The 18567-nt window shown below is 52.3% G+C and overlaps 1 long non-coding RNA gene across 1 annotated transcript; it reads right to left on the bottom strand.

Annotated features, from left to right (window-relative positions):
• Window positions 1-281: 281 nt before the first annotated feature.
• LOC115832324 lies at window positions 282-1684 on the bottom strand. Its single transcript, XR_004027734.1, has 2 exons — window positions 1460-1684; window positions 282-363 (listed from the first exon to the last, which is right to left on the bottom strand). It is a non-coding gene; the product is annotated as an uncharacterized LOC115832324 (long non-coding RNA).
• Between the last annotated feature and the right edge of the window lie 16883 nt (window positions 1685-18567).

The raw sequence follows: 18567 nt of genomic DNA, 5'->3' as shown, positions 1-18567 counted from the left end.
ACTGGTATTTAATGCACTGTAGTTTCTATTTTTATGATCACCATTGGTTCAAAGTATACATTGGACAATCTTATCTTGTTTGTTAAAATAAAAAGTTGGAAATCTTCTAAAGTCCTCTAACTGGGAACTGAAGAATTTGATTAGAATCTGTGGGTCCCATGGAATACGTTTCCGCAACTGGGTCAGCGAGCGCACAGGTGTTTGTATTGACACGGAAGGTTCTCCATGTCACATTGATGCATGATGAGCAGGCAGCCACGCCTAAGAGATCCCGCTTCTGTGGAGTTGGAAACATGGATTTATTGGCGTGTATTTCCACCGAGACACGGGCAGGGATGTTCTCCAGCTGTTAGCAGCGGCTTTCTAGGAGTGAAGCATTTTAAGGCTTTTGTTTTCTTCTCTACACTTTTCTGTGTTTTTAAAAAGTACAAGAAGTGTTTTTTCTGGTTAAAAAAAAAAAGTTTACTAAAGCTATTTTCTTTTGTTTGAATTTCAAATGCAGTAAGTGCTGAACGGAAGCACTGAGGCATGAGTGACCAAAGAGGGAACAGTGAAATTTGGGCTTGTCAGTGGGGACGAGGTGGGGGAGGCAGAGTCAGTGTTGATGGGGTGGGAGGTGGGCTATGTGGCAGGAGGGCAGGGACTTCGAAGAGTCCGGGGCTTTGAGAGGGACAAGGGGGGCAGTTAGAAAAGCAAGTTGGCTGGGTGTGGTGGCTCACGCCTGTAATCTCAGCACTTTGGGAGGCTGAGGCGGGCAGATCACAAGGTCAGGAGTTCAAGACCAGCCTGGCCAATATGGTGAAACCCTATCTCTACCAAAAACACAAAAATTAGCTGGGTGTGGTGGCCCATGCCTGTAATCCCAGCTACTCAGGAGGCTGAGGCAGGAGAACTGCTTGAACTCAGGAGGCGGTGGTTGCAGTGAGCCAAGATTGTGCCACTGCACTCCAGCCTGGGCGACAGAGCGAGACTCTGTCTCAAAGAAAAAAGAAAAGCAAGTTGAAGCAAAGTCACATCATTGGAAGGGCAGATGGAGGTTTTATCTGGAAGGTGCAGTGGAGTTAAAAAAAGTAAGATAAGATATGGACTCTGATCTGGCCTCTGCCCTATTTTGGTTGTTCTCATTTGGGCCTCAGTGCTCCGGGCAGGAAAGTCTTGGAGCAGGGACACAGGCGGGAGCCTCCTGCCCATTTTCTGAGAGAGACAGGCCAGAGGAGGCAGCTGGATGCTTGAGTTATGAAGAAAGCCCCCTGTTTAGGGCTTGCATCTCTCCAAGTCCAGTGGGGCCTCGGCCACCCTGAGAAGAGAGCCAGTCCCTGTGTGTGTGCTGGGACTTGAAGAGCCTAAGAAAAGGGCTGGACCCTCCCATGGCCAGCAGGCTCTCACTACCCCAGAGCCAAAGACCACAAGCCACTCTCCAGGGCCACGGGATGGTGGCCTGATGAGTAAGTGCAGTTACCTGATCAGGCAGCATCGCGCCATGAGAGGGGATGGCATGCGCCAGTCTCCAGCCACTCCTCGCTATTCCCCGGGCCCTGGGACCGTGGAGTTAGCTGACCAGGCAGAAGTTGGCTCCCCGGCAGCACGCTGGTGGTCCCAAGACGCCCTGTTAATATTTGGGGGCTGGATAGGTCCACATGGTGGGGAGTTGTCTTGTGTATGGCGGGATTTTCAGCAGTGCCCCGGCTTCTACCTGCTAGATGCCAGCAGTATCCCTTGGCAATTGTGGCATTGCCAAATGGTCCCAGGGAGACACAATTACCCCCATTTGAGAACTTCAGCTCCATGGTGACCTGCATGGCCATCAGCCCCTCTCCAGGGCTGAACACTCCTCGGGGGCAGGGTCCCCATGTCCCCAGCACCCCGCACAGGCTCAGCACACAGCAGGTGTGAACACCTGGGCCCTTCCTCACCAGAGCCCCCTCCCTTCTTGCAAGGAGTGCGGCTGCAGCCAGAGAGGACACCCAGTCCCTGCCCCTGTCCCCAGCCCCCAGCCCGCCCAGAGCAGAGATGAGCTGAAAACCCCAGTGTGTCTCCCACCTCCCCCAGCTCTGGGCTCCAAGCGGCCAGGATGCAAAGAACCAAATCCTTTGAGTGAAACAAACTTTAGTAACCTTTTCAGACAAACACGCCCTCCCCTCCCGCCACTTGCTGGAAGCCAGAGCTGCTGACACAGCCATGTGGGGACCTGTGGGGACTCCCTCTCCTTGAGTCGCGGCACATGCACCTTTCACACCCAGCCACTCCCTGCCACCCGCTCTCTCAAAGGGAAGGGCCACCCGGATCTACTGCCACACTCTTTTTTTTAATTCGAGACAGGGCCTTGCTCTGTCACCCAGGCTGGAGTGTGGTGGTGTGTGATCACAGCCTTCCCAAGCCCCATTCTTAACACCCAAAAGCATTTATAAGAAGTTCAGTTCTCAGCGTTTAGGGAGACAGTGGGAGGGAGATCTGTCAAAAGAGTGCTGAGTGCTGCACTGCCCAAGTACGAGATTTCTTAGGGCTCCCCCAGCAAGTGTCCTGGGGCCATGCACTGCCTGGAGGGGCTTCTGCTTCCATCTCTGACTCTCATCTGGAAGGGATTCCATCTCCTCCCTCTGCCTGTGCCTGGGACAGAGACAGCTGCTGCCGGAGATCTGCAGGGCCTAACATAAAGCAAGAAGCCGTGCTCGTTAGGCCGGCGGCCAGCACTGCAGAGCACGCAGAAGGGAATAAACTTCCACCAGAAACTGCTGGCTGAGCAGGCAGGAAGGGTGCTCCAGGGAGCTTGGAGCTTTTGCAGGGTCAGAGACCCCAGACATCGTGTGCACAGTGGCTAGTGCTCCAGCTCAGGAGAGCGTCCCCAGAATGCATGACCCGGACCAAGGCCCACAGGGCACACATGGTGTCAGCAGGACCCTGGATAGGGGGCTTTCAGATAAAATCCAAACAGGGACACATCTCCCAAAAAAGACCCGTGGTTGGTCCTGGACAGCCAAGCCCCACCCTCAGCACTCAGCCAGGGCTGGTCCTCAAGCTGTGTTGACTGAAGGGCAGTCCAGATTAATGTCACTCCAGAAGGAACCTGACAACCAGCCCTTCTCAACAAACCATCTTCACAAATGCTCCACGAGGCAGTCATTCCCCGCCTGAGGGACTCCCGGCTGGCTACATGTGATGCCTGGGGGAGGTGAGCTACTGACTTCCTGTTTTTAGTTAGAGGGGACTCCAGGCTACCCCATGACAGCATCATCGGGCACTCGCAGGCAGATATGTCTTGGTGAGGGCTGGTGAAGGGTAGGACGGCCATGGGCATGCACCCATCCCATCCATGTGTCATGGCAGGAAGAAACAAAGGTTGAGAACCACAGCACTAGATGTCTGGGTTCAGGGACACGTGCCATTGTGACCTGGATTCTGGTGCCTGGGGTGGGCACAACCAGGTACATGCCTTGTTCCAGGAAGCTGTCTGCAGCAGGCCTGTTGCTGGCTGGGTTTGCTGCCCTTAAGGACGCAGCTGCACTGGAATTTGGGGTCCCCTCATCCCCGCCGCCAGGCGTTCAAACCCCTGTGCCTTCTGTGTCCTCTGTCCCACACTGCCCCCTGGAGGAGGGATGAAGGATGGTGCTGAAGGGCACAAGCGGTAGATGTTTGCATCCACCTTCACCTCCTCTTCCTGGCCAACAGAATGCTGATTTTGTTCGAGGCAGCAGAACGCCCAGCCCCAGGGACAAGTCTTGCTTCATTGTATAAGTCAATGATGATGGCCCTTGTACCCCTGTGCCAGGCCCTTTCTTTTCCAGCCTCCTTTGCAGCTAGGGTCCATTGACACAATTTCAGGCAATGAAGTGTAAGGGTAAGTTTTTGGTGGGAAGGCATCTGGGAGAGCTTTTGCTTCTTAACAAAAGGGAAGGGCATGAAAGGAGAGTTCTCTTAGGTCCACCCTCACTTTCTTTCATGCTGGAGTGCAGACGTGGTGGCTGGTGCTGCAGCAGCCATCCTGCAACTATGTGGCACCAAGTTAACACAGAGGATGGTGGGCAGAGAGAGGGAAAGAACCTGGGTCTTGATGATCTCACCAAGCGGCCAAGCCACCCTGAAACTGCCTATGTCCAGGGTCCTTGTGAAGTAACAATGGCTGTATTTGTGGTTTTGTTGAATTCTGTTACTTGCAGCCAAACACATCAGGGAAGCACTGAGGTGTGAGGTGCTGTGTGAGCATGGATAAAGCACTTAGCACAATGCCGTCTATGGTAATTGCCCATAAATGGTGGCTATTATTACCATCATGTGCATCTGTGAGTGTGCACAAGTTGCTGACTTGTGTGGGCACATATGGGTGAATATGGATGTGTGACGTGCAGGTGACCTCTGGTTCAAAATGTGATTCAAGTCCTGTTCTGTTACTTGGCCCAGGCACTGGGGCCACTCCCTTGACCTTGCTGAGATGCAATTTCCTTAACTAAATGGGAAGGACAATGACTTACATGGGTCTAAGCTGGCAGTTGGCACTGCCAACCTCGCAATCACCCAGAGGTAGGACAAGAGTACTGGCTCCACCTGGCAGATGGGGAAACTGAGGCTTAGAGAGCGTAAGTGAAATGCCCACATTTAGAGCCAAGAAGTGGTGATGCTGAGACTTGAACCATGTGGCCTCACACAGAACCTGTGTGTGCAGGGGTGTATGTGCAGGAGTGTGTGTGCAGGGGTGTGTGTGCAGGAGTGTGTGTGCAGGGTGTTGTGCAGGGTGTGTGTGCAGGAGTGTGTGTGGCAGGAGTGTGTGTGCAGGAGTGTGTGTGCAGGGGTGTGTGCAGGGGTGTGTGCAGGAGTGTGTGTGCAGGGGTGTGTGTGCAGGGGTGTGTGCAGGGGTGTGTGTGCAGGGGTGTGTGTGCAGGGGTGTGTGTGCAGGAGTGTGTGTGCAGGGGTGTTGTGCAGGGGTGTGTGCAGGGGTGTGCATGTGTGCAGGAGTGTGTGTGTGCAGGAGTGTGTGTGCAGGGGTGTGTGTGCAGGGGTGTGTGCAGGGTGTGTGCAGGAGTGTGTGTGCAGGGGTGTGTGTGCAGGGGTGTGTGCAGGGTGTGTGTGCAGGAGTGTGTGTGCAGGAGTGTGTGTGCAGGAGTGTAGTGTGTGTGCAGGAGTGTGTGTGCAGGAGTGTGTGTGCAGGGGTGTGTGTGCAGGGGTGTGTGTGCAGGGGTGGGGGTGTGTGCAGGGGTGTGTGTGCAGGGTGTGTGTGCAGGGGTGTGTGTGCAGGAGTGTGTGTGTGCAGGAGTGTGTGTGCAGGGGTGTGTGTGCAGGGGTGTGTGTGCAGGGGTGTGTGTGCAGGGGTGTGTGTGCAGGGGTGTGTGTGCAGGGGTGTGTGTGCAGGGGTGTGTGCAGGGGTGTGTGCAGGGTGTGTGTGCAGGAGTGTGTGTGCAGGGGTGTGTGTGCAGGGTGTGTGTGCAGGGGTGTGTGTGCAGGAGTGTGTGTGCAGGGGTGTGTGTGCAGGGGTGTGTGTGCAGGGTGTGTGTGCAGGGTGTGTGCACATGTGTGCAGGAGTGCATGTGAACATGTATGCAGGGGTCTGTGTGCAGGGAGTGTGCACATGCAAAGTCACTTAGGTCAGTGTGTATGAAACCCAAGCCATTCTGGACAAACCCTGATGACTCTGTCTAGAGGGAGGGGCTCTCCTTATTCCTCAGAGAAGCACTTGGGCCTCCCCCACCCAAATCTTTACTGGCTCTCCCAGACTCCTGGGCTCCAGCAGGACTGCCTCTGTTGCAGTGGCTCTCTCTGGCTCTCCAGGGCCCTGGCGCTCCACAGTGTCTGCCTCCTGCTCCCTTTTCCAAAACAACATCAGCAGCAGCTCCCGAGGGGTGAGCCACCTCCCTCCTGTTTACCACTTGTATGGCCCCCGCCCTGCAGGGCTAGCTCCAGGCTGCCATCAGCAGGTGTGTTTTCCAGGCCCTGGCCCTCTCCCCTCCTGGCACCTTTGAGGCCCAGCTACAGGGCAGCTACTCTCAGGAGGGTTTCCTTTTCCCTTGAGACCAGGACCCACCAAGTCAAGGGGTACTTCCCAGGCTTCCCCAGTTGGGTCCAGCCTGGTAGGTGGGGAAGGGATGGTGCTGACTGAGAGAGAAGAAGGTGAAGGGAGTCAGAAGCTCCTAGAGACAGTCCCAGGCTCCTTGCCCCACTCTCACCCCCTTCCTTGTCTGAGCAGATGTTTTAGGCTTCTCTGAAGACAGGGGTCCACTGGGACCTCAAGCTCGGGTCCAGAGGTTGTCTAGTCACAACTAACACACTGGGAAACTCCTGTTCTCACTTCACCCTAAAGGGCTCCTTTCTCCACCCTGTGCTCCTTGACCTCACCACCTCTTCTGCATCTGTGGTGAGAGACAGAGAGGTCCAACACCCCTTCCCCATTTGGAGCCTGAGGCAGCCCCGCCTTCTGGGCCCATCTGTCCCCTCCAGACCCTAAGACACAAGCTTCACCTCCACGATTTTCTCACAGCAAACCCGCTGTCCTCTCCTACTGTCCTCCCCCAGGGAGTCTTTGATCCAACTTGGGCCTTGAGCCAAAAAGTCATTAAAAGAAAGTACAGCCAAGGAGAGGAAAAAATTGCTCTTCTGATGGGAGAAAGCCAAACGCTGTCACACGCCAGGGCCACTGGCTCTCACCCAGGAACTTGGGGGAGAACTTTCTGGGAGGTAGGGTGGGGGCCAGGGGCTGAGGCAGAAGGAGACGGTTATAGCAAAGGTCTTGGGGCCCAACAGACCGAGATGCAGCGACCAGCTTTGTTCTTGCTGAGGCCTCGAGCAAGTGCCCAGCCTCTTGGGAGCCGTGACCTTGCAGGGTTGGGTGCCATGGAGACCTGGCATGCAGCAGGCCCAGCTAGAAGGACCTCCTGAGGTCTCTGATGTTTTCCACAGCTCACAAAGGTGTTTGGGAGGGAACAGCGCCAGCCAGAGCCTCTTACAGGACAGGAGACTGAGCAGAGGCCCCGGGAGGGGTGACCTGTCCAACGTCATGCAGCAACTGGATGCCCTTGGCTCGGCCTGCATCCCCTGCAGTCCTGGCCTGTAGGAGACATGACAGCCAGAAACAGCGTCATTGGTGAGCCTCACCTTCTCAGCCCCCAGCTGGGGAAACTGAGGCCCAGAGTGGGAACTCCCATGGGCATGTGACCCGTGTAAGAGGAACACGGGCAAGAAGGCACAGGTCCTGCTTCTCCCTGCCTCATGCCCCTCTAAAGGGGCTGATGCTCACTGCACCAGGCATCTTGTACTTGAGGCTTTCAGGACATGATCAGATTTTATTTTTACAACAAATTAATCAATGAGGTAGGTGCCTTTATTACCCCTCATTTACAGATGAGATGAGTAAGGTGGGACACAGAGAGGGCAAGTGACAGACTGAAAGTCACGCAGCAGATACACAGTGGAGCCGGACTTGAAACCCAGGGTACGTGACTCCAGCACCTGTGGCTGTGGCCTTCAGTGGGGCCAGGAGAAGCTGACCTAGTCCTCCATTCTCTGCTCACTCCCTGAACGCCTGGGCCAGGAGGGGGAAGAATGTCCAGAGTACCGCCTGCTGGGCTCCCTGTGCAGTGCGCCTGGTGCACGGTGGGTGCCTGCTGAACGTGGCACTGTGTTGAGTGAGGTGGGCTCAGCAATTGCTCAGCACAGGGCGCTCGGGCTGAGACCCCTGTGGGAGAAACAGAGGCGGGGAGGGGCCTTCGGCTGGGCAGACACACTCAGGCGCTCACAACAGTGCGTCACTGTGGGCCACGCAAGTCAAGGGCAAACTCTTCACCTCCGCTGTTGCTGTGGGAAGAGCGCCAGCTCTGGGTTTCAAGCCTCTCTGCCTGAGTGGAAGGACACGTGGGGGCGTCTGTGAGGATTCGAAAAGAGCAGAAGAGCGGACAGCACCAGGGGAGGCTCTGGTCAGGAAAACCAGCCAGGAGTAGTGGGAGGAGAAGCCGCGGGGGCTGTGGTCAGGAGTGGCTTCCTCCAGGCACTGGTCCTGGCCTGGCGTGGTAGTGACGACAGGGGAGACTCCTCCTCGTGCCGCGACCTGGGCGCCTCCCCTTTCTCCTGGCTGCAGTCCTTCCCTGGCCTCTGGAGTGTGTACTCTGAGCGCCTACTCCGTCACCTGTCCCCTGAGATCTCTCTAAGGAGCTGGATGTGCCTGGGGGGAGTGCCTTCTTTGGCCCCAGTGCCTTCTTTGGCCCCCACCCAATCATGTCCCTTTTTGCAGTCACAGCAGCGCTCCATGCCACCCTCTGCCCTCCCCCTACCTTTCTGTGAAAACAGCTGTGGCCGGAGCACTCAAAGAGAGACCCCCGCCCCGCATGGGCACCACAGCGGGGGAGGGGGGAGCTGGTCCTTTGGCTTCCAGCCCTGAGCCTGTGGTGGTTGCCAGGGCAACAGCAGCCCATGAGAGGCAGGCCTGACAGCGTTGCAGGAGGCTGCCCAGCCCTTCCATCCCTCCCTGCTCCCAGGGAGGTGTAGCACCTGGGTGTGTGCACAGTGCATATCTGTGTGTACACACATGAACCTGCAGTCTGGGTGCTGCTGGCCCTGGGTTCCGCAGAGCTGGTCACCAATGGCCTCACTGATCAGAGAAGGGCGGGATGCCTGGGGCTGGGTGCTTAAAGCTCCCTCAAAGTTTTTGGGCGCGGTGACTCACTCCTGTAATCCCTCCACTTTGGGAGGCTGAGGCGGGTGGATCACGAGGTCAGGAGTTCGAGACTGGCCTGACCAACTTGGTGAAAGCCCATCTCTACTAAAAAATACAGAAATTAGCCAAGCTGTAAATTAGCCAAGCTAATTACAGGTGGTGCACACCTGTAATCCCAGCTACCAGTAGGCTGAGGCAGGAGAATCATTTGAACCCAGGAGGCAGAGGTTGCAGTGAGCCAAGATTGTGCCACTGCACTCCAGCCTGGACGACAGCGTGAGACTCTGTGTCAAAAAAAAAAAAAAAAAAAAAAGACAGAAATGCAAGGTTCTGAGTCATTCCAAAATTATTTGAGTTGCTGGATTTTTCTTTCTTGGACCACAGACATAAGAACTGGGCCTTCAGGTTTAGAAGAGCACCAACCACTCAGCAGGTGAGCAGAACATGTGTCCTGACCCCTGCCCACAGGCATGGTGGTCCAGGCCTCAGCCACAGGCCACGCAGTGTTTGGGGGCCACCACAGCAGTGGGCCGAGGCCTTTGCTTGTGGGTGGACAGGGGGCTGTGCTGGGCCTCCAGAACCCGCCGTGCTCCCTGGAAACAAAGGAGGCCACGTGCAGGGTCTGACCTTTAACTCCCCATAGGGACAGGATGTGTCAGCAGAGGGTGAGCAGTGGAACCAACCTGAGCTGGCCACTGTTGGCCTTGGGAGTCCAGGCCTTGGGTCTCACCCTGCTGGTCCCAAGGCCTGGGTGGGGCAGGAAGGTATCAGAGTTGTCCAGGACACCCAGACGGTTCGCCTGACTTTGCAAGGACAGAGGCTCAATTGAGAAGCAGGCACCCATCAACCCTCCCTCAGCAGCATCTTTCCTGTCTCTGCTGGGCCTTGTTGACTGTGATCGATGACTTCCACTTCCCCGCTGGGGAAATTGAGGCACAGAGAAGTCATGCAGTGCCCTAGCAGCAGGGCTGAAATTCACTGGGGCTGTGGGCCCCGCCAGGAAGCCACTGGCTGCCCCTCCATGCACTCCTGGCAGCCCGGCTCTCAGGGAAGTGGGAGATGGGGTGGGCCTGGCCGGAGCTAGGGAAGGGTCGCCGCAGCCCTGGCCCCACCCAGACAAGTCTCCACTTCCTGAGCTGGCCGCCAGGACAGGCTGGGCTCCCAAAATCCTTCCTAAAAAGGAGTCAGCCTGTGGTGGCCCACACTATTTTTAGATAATTGTGTTGAAAAATCCCAAGGCACATGTAGCATCATGCATTTTTTTATTCAGGAAGCAAAAAGTAAGGGACCTCCCCACTCTTCTCCCCACGGCCACCGCCTGCCCGAAACAGGTCATGCCCCTGGAGGGGCCTCGCACCCGTCCATCCCTGGAGGGGCAGTAGCCTGGGCCCTGCAGCTGCCCAGCCCTGGGGGTTAGGGCCTTGGGGTTTCTGGCTAGAAGCAGGGCTCACCTCGGTCTCCTCCTAAGCCTGGAGCTCTCAGGGGGTGCAAGGCACACGGGGATCCCCCACATTGCAGGTGGGGAGACTGAGGCCAGGCTGTCCTCATCTCCATTTCCAGGCCTTTTAAAAAACAAAAAAAAAAAAACAAAAAAAAAACAGCTTTATGAAGATGTGATTGGTATGTAGTAAAGTGCAAGCATTTAAAGTATACATTTCAATGTTTTGACATCTGTATCTATCCGTGAAGCCATCGCCACAATTAAGATAGGGATCATATCCAACACCCTCGAAATGTCCTTATCATCTTTGAAACCCCTCCCTCTGGCCCCCCTCCACCCCCAAGGCTCCTTGCCCCAGGCAATCACGGGTCTGCTTTCCGTCACTCTAGATTAGTCCACATTTTCTAGAGTTTTCTATAAATGGAATCACACAGCACATTCTTTTTTGACTGGCTCCTTCAACTCGTCACCACTATCTGGAGATTCACCCATGCTGCTGCAGGCACCAAGCCCCTCGTATGGACAGATCACAATTCGCTTCTCCTTTGATCTGTTGGTGGACGTTTGGATTGTGATCTGTTTTTGGCTATTACAAATAAAGCTGCTATAAACATTTGCAGAGAAGTCTTTGTATTTTATATTTGTATATATATTTCCTTTTCTCTGGGGTACATACTAAGAGAGGAATTCCTGGATAATTCTATGTCTAACTTTTTAAGAAACTGCCAAACCGTTTTCCAAAGCGGCTGTACCATTTTACATTCCCACCAGCAACGTATGAGGGTTCCAGTTTCCCCACATCCTCACAAACATTTGTTATTGTCTGTCTTTTTGATTATAGACATCCTAGTGGGTGTGAGGTGGTATCTCTTGGAGTTTTGACTTGCATTTCCCTAGTGAGTAATGATGTTGAACATTTCTTCATGTGCTTGTTGGCCGAGACCTTACTTAAAAAAAGAATAAACTATTAAGTTTGGGATAATTTTAGATTCACTGAAAAGTTTCAGAGATAACACAGAGAATTCCCATTTACCCTTCACTCAGTTTCCCCTAATATAACCTTTATGTTACCTGGCACATTTGTGCTAACAAAGGAACTGACATTGGTAAATTACTAGTAACCAAACTCCAGACTTTATTTAGATGTCAGCAGCTTATAATATGAATGTGCCTGATATGGTTTGACTGTGTCCCCACCCAAATCTCATCTTGAATTGTAGTTCCCATAATCCCCACATGTCATGGGAGGGACCCAGTGGGAGGTAATTGAATCATGGGGGCAGTTACCCTCATGCTGCTCTCATGATAGTGAGTTCTCATGAGATCTGATGGTTTTATAAGCGTTTTTCTCCCCTCCTTTTGCTCGGCACTTCTCCTTCCTGCTGCCATGTGAAGAAGGATATGTTTGCCTCCCCTTCCTCCATGATTGTAAGTTTCCTGAGGCCTCTCCAGCCATGCTGAACTGTGAGTCAATTAAACTCGTTTTCTTTATAAATTACTAGTCTCGGGTATGTCTTTATTAGCTGCATGAGGACGTACTAATACAGTGCCTTTCATCCAGGACCCCATACCACCTAATATTTAGTTACGTCTTCATGGGCTTCTCTGGTTTTCGTCAGTTTCTTAGACTTTTCTTTTTTTCATGCTCTTGGTAGTTTTGAGGGGTATTGGTCAGGTATTTTGTAGAAAGTTCATCGGTTTGGGTTTGTCTGATATTTTCTCATGATTACACTGGAGTTATGGGTTTTGGGGAAGAAGACCACAGAGATGAGGTGCCCTGCTCACCCCATCATTTCTGGGGGTACCTGGTATTCACACAACTCATCACTGGAAATGCTGACCTTCATTGACTGGTGAAGGTGATGTCCTGCCAGGTTTCTCTGTGGTAATGTTCCTATTTTTCCTATTTCCACATCCTTCTCTCTGAATGCAAGTCACCAAGTCCAGCCCACACTTCAGTGATGAAGCTCCCCAAGCTTTACTTGACTCTGAGAATCTTCTACACCAAGCACTTCACACTGATGTTTCACTTAACCCCACCCCTGTTACTGTTCCTCTGGTAGAGGTCCTAATAATCTCTAAACTTAGCAAATTCGCAGTTACAAAGGCTCAGGGATCACTTAGTCAAAACCTTCTTTACCATTTTTACAGATGAGGAAACTGAGATCCAGAGAGAGATGTGACTTACTTTTTGTTTTGTTTCGTTTGTTTTTTTTTTATTTTTTGAGATGGAGTCTTGCTCTGTCACCCAGGCTGGAGTGCAGTGGCGCCATCTCGGCTCACTGCAAGCTCTGCCTCCCGGGTTCATGCCATTCTCCTGCCTCAGCTTCCCGAGTAGCTGGGACTACAGGTGCCCGCCACCACGCCCGGCTAATTTTTTGTAGTTTTGGTACAGATGGGGTTTCACTGTGTTAGCCAGGATGGTCTTGATCTCCTGACCTCGTGATCCACCCACCTCAGCTTCCCAAAGTGCTGGGATTACAGGCAGGAGACACCGTGCCTGGCAGATGTGACTCACTTTATGATCACATCACAAGTTAAAGGAAAATGGCCAGCCAGGTGTGGTGGCTCACGCCTGTAATCCCAGCACTTTGGGAGGCTAAGGCGAGTGGATCACTTGGAAGGATGTCTTGGTCCAGAGTAAATGCTCCATAGGCATTTATTGGTTGACAAGTTCGGAATATATTGTATGAATAAGAGCTTCCATATGTGATAAGGTTTCTGTCTGTGGATGACATAGCCATGGGGTCACTTGCTGCCTCTCGGTTACCCATACAAACCATGGAAGCAGGAATGGGTGACAGCCCCATGCTCCCCTGCTGTGAGCCTCCAATCCCCCGGCTGGCTAAACAGCAGCACCAGCTCCTCCTTCTGTCCAGCTGGACAGAGAGCCTGGAGGAAGCTGGAGTCTGGGTTTCAGTGGCTACAGACAACCTTCCAAATGGTCAGTTAAGAATCAGGGCCACATTGTGAGTGGACACTTTCACACTCTGCAGGTGACCATGCAAAGTGGTAGAGCAACTTACTATATTTTTGTCATTCTTTTGAGGCAGGGTCTTGCTGTGTCTCCCAGGCTGGGGTGCAGTGGCACAATCACTGCAGTCTCCACCTCCCACTTTGTTACCTGTTTCTGACGGCGTGACCCGACTGTGCTTTGTTACCCATTTCTGATGGTGTGACCCGACTGTACTCTGTTACTTGTTTTTAATGGTTGTTTCTGATGGCGTGACCCGACTGTGCTTTGTTACCATTTCTGATGGGTGACCTGACTGTACTCTGTTACTTGTTTCTAATGGTTGTTTCTGATGGCATGACCCGACTGTGCTTTGTTACCTGTTTCTGAAGGTGTGACCCGACTGCGCTTCGTTACCCGTTTCCGATGGCGTGACCGACTGTGTTCGTTACCGTTCGATGGCGTGACCCGACTGGCTTCGTTACCCGTTTCCGATGGCGTGACCCGACTGCGCTTCGTTACCCGTTTCCGATGGCGGACCGACTGCGCTTCGTTACCCGTTTCCGATGGCGTGACCCGACTGTGCTTTGTTACCTGTTTCTGATGGTTGTTTCTGAGGGTGTGACCTGACTGCGCTTTGTTACCTGTTTCCAATAGCGGGATCTGACTGCATTTTGCATTCATGGGGGCACTGTCTGGCAAGGTGAGCTTGTCAGGGAGAGGCCGTAGCCCTCTCTACCACTAATGATTGGCTACCACACAGACGTTCCAAGCAGAGTCTAGCTACTGGAGCCAACCAGGGTGGCTTCAGCCAGTTAACACACCACTTCTTGGAGTCATGAGGATTAACGGAGTGAGCCCATGGAAAATGCACAAACTAAGCCCTCAATAAATATAGCCTGATGAACTGCCATTCTGCCTATCCTAATTCTATCCTAAGATAGATAATCAGAGATGCTAGGGGAAAACATGAGCATGTGAGTGACTAAGAGTATGGATTCTGGAGTCAGGCAACCTGGGTTCGAGGCCTGCTGTAGTATTACCCAAACTTGGGCAAGTTTGTTCATCTTCTGAAGAGGGCTTCGTTTCTCACCTGGACCTGTATCAGTAATAACCGTATCCATATCATAGAACTGTCACGAGGATTAGATGAGTTAATACATGTCGAATGATTGGTACATAATAAATGTGCAATAATTGTGAGCTGGCATTACCCATTCCATTGTATGTGATATGACGATGTGAAACCACTTAAATCATTGACAAAGAATGGGTTAAACAGTCTGCAGTGCATCCATGTGAGGGGAGGTTATGCTGTCTCTAAGTTATCTAGAAAGAGTTTTAATGACAAGAGAATATTAAGTGAAAAGATCCATACGGTGTTATAGATAGTATGATTTCACTTCATTAAATATCTATACTTGGCTGGGCGCTGTGGCTTATGCCTGTAAGTAATCCCAGCACTTTGGGAGGCCGAGGCGGGCCAATCACGAGGTCAGGAGATCAAGACCATCCTGGCCAGCACAGCGAAACCCCGTCTCTACTAAAAATGCAAAAAATTAGCCAGGCGTGGTGGCATGTGCCTGTAATCCTAGCTACTTGGGAGGCTGGGGTAGGAGAACTGCTTGAACCTGGGAGGCGGAGGTTGCAGTGAGCTGAGATTGCATCACTGCACTCCAGCCTGGGCAACAGAGCGAGACTCCATCTCAAAAAAAAAAAAAAAATCTATACTCATGGGAAAATGCTGCAAGGCAACAGGCCAAAATGCTGAGAAGTTGAGCACTAAATAGTGGAATTTAATGATCTTAGTCTTCGTATGTCTGAAATTGTCCCCATGGTGACTATGGTAAGTGAAATGATGATCCCCAAAGATGTCTGCATCCTACTCTCTGGAACCTGTGAAGGTGGTCACTTACCCGGCAAAAGGGGCTGTGCAGACGCCATTTGATGAGGGATCTACAGATGGGGAGAGTGTCTTGGATTATCCAGGTAAGACCAATGTAATCAGGAGGCTCTTACAAGTGAAAGAGGGAGACAGGAGGGTCAGAGGCAGAGAAGGAGGTGTCACAGAGATCGCTCTGCAGCAGAGGTCGGAGTGATGCCACTGCTGGCTGTGAACATGGCCATGTGCCAAGCTCACCCCCGAGAAACTGGAAAGGTCAAAGTTTGATGTCTTTCCTAGTACTTCCAGAAGGAACAGCCCTGCCGTCACCTTGCCTTTTGCCCCATGAGGCCCGTTTTAGACTTCTGACCCCCAGAACTACATGTAAGACAGGAAATGTGTGTTGTTTTATTGGGTGCGGTGTATACTGCTTGGGCGATGGGTGCACCAAAATCTCACAAATCACCACTAAAGAACTTACTCATGTAACCAAACACTGTTTTCCCCAATAGCCTATGAAAATAAAAAAATTAAAATTCTATGGAATTTGAAGAACAAAATGTAAATCTGCATAAATCTGTTAATAGATACAGGATATAAAATGATATAATTTTAATATTAATAGCTGAAAATGTAAAGAGTTTTGTATTCAATTGAAGTTGTTATGAGATTAAAATATATTGTTATAACTTAAAAAAGAAAGCAGGCCGGGCACGGTGGCTCACGCTTGTAATCCCAGCACTTTAGGAGGCCGAGGCGGGCGGGTCACGAGGTCAGGAGATCAAGACCACGGTGAAACCCCGTCTCTACTAAAAATACCAAAAAAAAAAAAATTAGCCGGGCGTGGTGGCAGGCGCCTGTAGTCCCAGCTACTTGGAGAGGCTGAGGCAGGAGAATGGCGTGCACCCAGGAGGCGGAGCTTGCAGTGAGCCGAGATTGTGCCACTGCACTCCAGCCCGGGTGAGAGCGCAAGACTCCGTCTCAAAAAAAAAAAAAAGAAAGAAAACGTTGTATGTTGTTTTAACCCACTATATTTGTGGCAATTTGTTACAGCAGTAACAGGCAGCTGATACAGTGGGTGTAGGTTTTACGATCACAAAAGAAAAGAAAAAGCTGCTTGCTTAAACAAACAAAAAAACAGCCAGGCGCGGTGGCTCACGCCTGTAATCCCAGCACTTTGGGAGGCTGAGGTGGGTGGATCACCTGAAGTCAGGAGTTCGAGACCAGCCTGACCAACATGGTGAAACTCTGTCTCTACTAAATACAAAAAATCAAAAATATGAAAAAAAAAAAAATTAGCTGGATGTGATGGCACATGCCTGTAATCTCAGCCACTCGGGAGGCTGAGTCAGGAGAATAGCTTGAACCCGGGAGGCAGAGGTTGCGGTGAGTCGAGATTGCGCCATTGCACTCCAGCCTGGACAACAAGAGCGAAACTCCTTCTCAAAAAAAAAAAAAGGCTGTGGGTGAACCGGCTTCATTTCTACACAGGAGCTCTGTCCATCTGCCAATGCAGACAGGCAGAACCTAGATCCAAAGGACAAGCTGGCTCAAGATTTTGAAAGCAATGAAGTGAAATTTGAAGTTGAAATTTTTGAAGTGAAATTATAAAGTTGAAAGCCAGATAATCTGAAAACACTGGACTGAAAAGTCTCGTTGTGTCTGAGCTCTGCCCCTTTCTTCTTTAATTTTGTGGTTTTTAAAACTGCTGCATAGGCCAGGCGCAGTGACTCACATCTGTTATCCCAGACCTTTGAGAGGCTGAGGGGACCAGATCACTTGAGCCCAGGAGTTGGAGATCAGCCTGGGCAACATGGCGACACTCTGTCTCTACAAAAAATTAGTGGGGCTTGGCATCTGTAGTCCCAGCTGCTCAGGAGGCTGAGGTGGGAGGATCACTTGAGCCTGAGAGGTGGAGGCTGCAGTGAACTGAGATCGTGCCACTGTACTCCAGCCTGGGTGACAGAGCAAGACCCAGTCACAAATAGAACAAAAACAAACAAAAACCAAAACTACATAAAGCTATTTGTAAAACTATATAAAACTACATAAAATATTTGTAAAAATTAACATAGTTACCTTTGGACAACATATTAAAGAAAGAAACTCTGGAGATAATTTAAAGTTGATCCCCTATTTGCAGATTACAGGAGGATGCTCTTCCCTCTTCACATGGTTTGGTCCTTGCTGGCAATGTGAGGATGGGCCAATGTGAGGATGGGCTAGCCCTTTTGCAAACTGGCTGGGCCTAGTCATCTAGTAGAAAGTGTGAGAACCTGAAGCTTTTGGGCTTCTGCTCACGATCCCTCTTAAAGGTGGAGAACCCCAGAGTCCTCCAGGGTGGGTACCTTCTTGTCACTCAATGTCACTGTCTTACAGAGGTGTCCCCGACCATCTGATCTAAAGTAACCCTCCCCTGTCACTTAAAATTTGCTCTAATCATCCCTGCCAAGCTGGTAATTATCTTACTTGTTTACCCCTCTGTTTGGAGTCTGTCTTCCCAGTCCCCAATAAGGCCACCAGCTCCCCAGGCCAGGTACCTGTGTCTGGCCAGGGGTCCTCGATACGCTGTGGCTGAACACAGGCAGGAAGGCCTCACTGCCACCTGGGTGGGTGGAGGTTCAGGCTGGGCTGGGTGCCCAGGAAGCCTCCGTGGGCTTGGGGAGGTCACCTTCCTGGTAGCTGTGCCTTCCTGGGTACTGCTGAATGGCAGGCTAAGCTCAGGCTGGAAACCCCGACCTCCTGCCATGCCCGCGGGAGGAGCCCTGCAGGGGTAGGGCTGGGCTCTGGTGGGCCATGTGCTTGTATTTTACACACTCTCTGAATCTTTACAACCACCTTGTTCTCCCCATTTCACAGATGAGGAAACCGAGGCTCAGAGAGGACTAGTGACTCGCCTAAGGCTCCTAGGAGAGTGGGTGGCCAGGTCCCGATGCAGGCTCCAGCCCAGCAGGCCCACAGCCCGAGCCCTTGGGCCAGAGGCACTGCCTCAGGCAGCGGCGGATGGGAGCCTCCTGTGCTGTGACCGAGCGGGACAGGGATGCATGACCCTTCTCAGGCCTTGGCTGGACCCGGGGCCTGAGGATGACCCTGTGGGGTCAAGGAGGCAAAGTCAAGAGTGGTGGTGGTCACAGAGGCCCCTAGCCGTGCCCATGCTGACCAGGCCCCTTACCTCCTCCTCCATGCAGAGCGAGTCTCAGACTCTGTCTCAGCTGCAGCTAGCTCTGCCCTTCCTCTCCTGCTTCAGGGAACCCTCAGCACATCCCAGCAGCCACTCACCCCTCGCCTGAGGATAGAAAAAAGAAGGAAAGCTTTTATGGTGCACCCTGGGGGCTCCACGCCCTGTCGAGGTTGACCTCAGTTAATATTCTCAAAAGCCCATAAGGGAAGTTACTCCCCCACCATAGGGACGAGGAGACAGAGTGCTTCCCCATCAGAGGTGACACGGCCACACAGAACTGTGATTCCAGCCAGACCTGTGTGACCCACAGCCCAGTGATCACCAGGAAACCTTATTGTCCTCAGGGGGTCAAGGGCCAAACAGCAGAAGATGAGGGAGATGAGGAGGGTGGTGGGGGCCGTGGGTGGCCCGGATGGTCAGCAGGAGCTGCTGGCTCCAGGCAGACCTGCAGAAGGTCGCCCACCACCTTCCTGCCACC

The sequence above is a fragment of the Nomascus leucogenys genome, chromosome 22a (genome assembly GCF_006542625.1).
Source record: "Nomascus leucogenys isolate Asia chromosome 22a, Asia_NLE_v1, whole genome shotgun sequence".
Taxonomy (NCBI): domain Eukaryota; kingdom Metazoa; phylum Chordata; class Mammalia; order Primates; family Hylobatidae; genus Nomascus; species Nomascus leucogenys.
The sequence above is the reverse complement of the archived record's forward strand: the minus strand, read 5'-3'. Positions and strand labels throughout refer to the sequence as shown.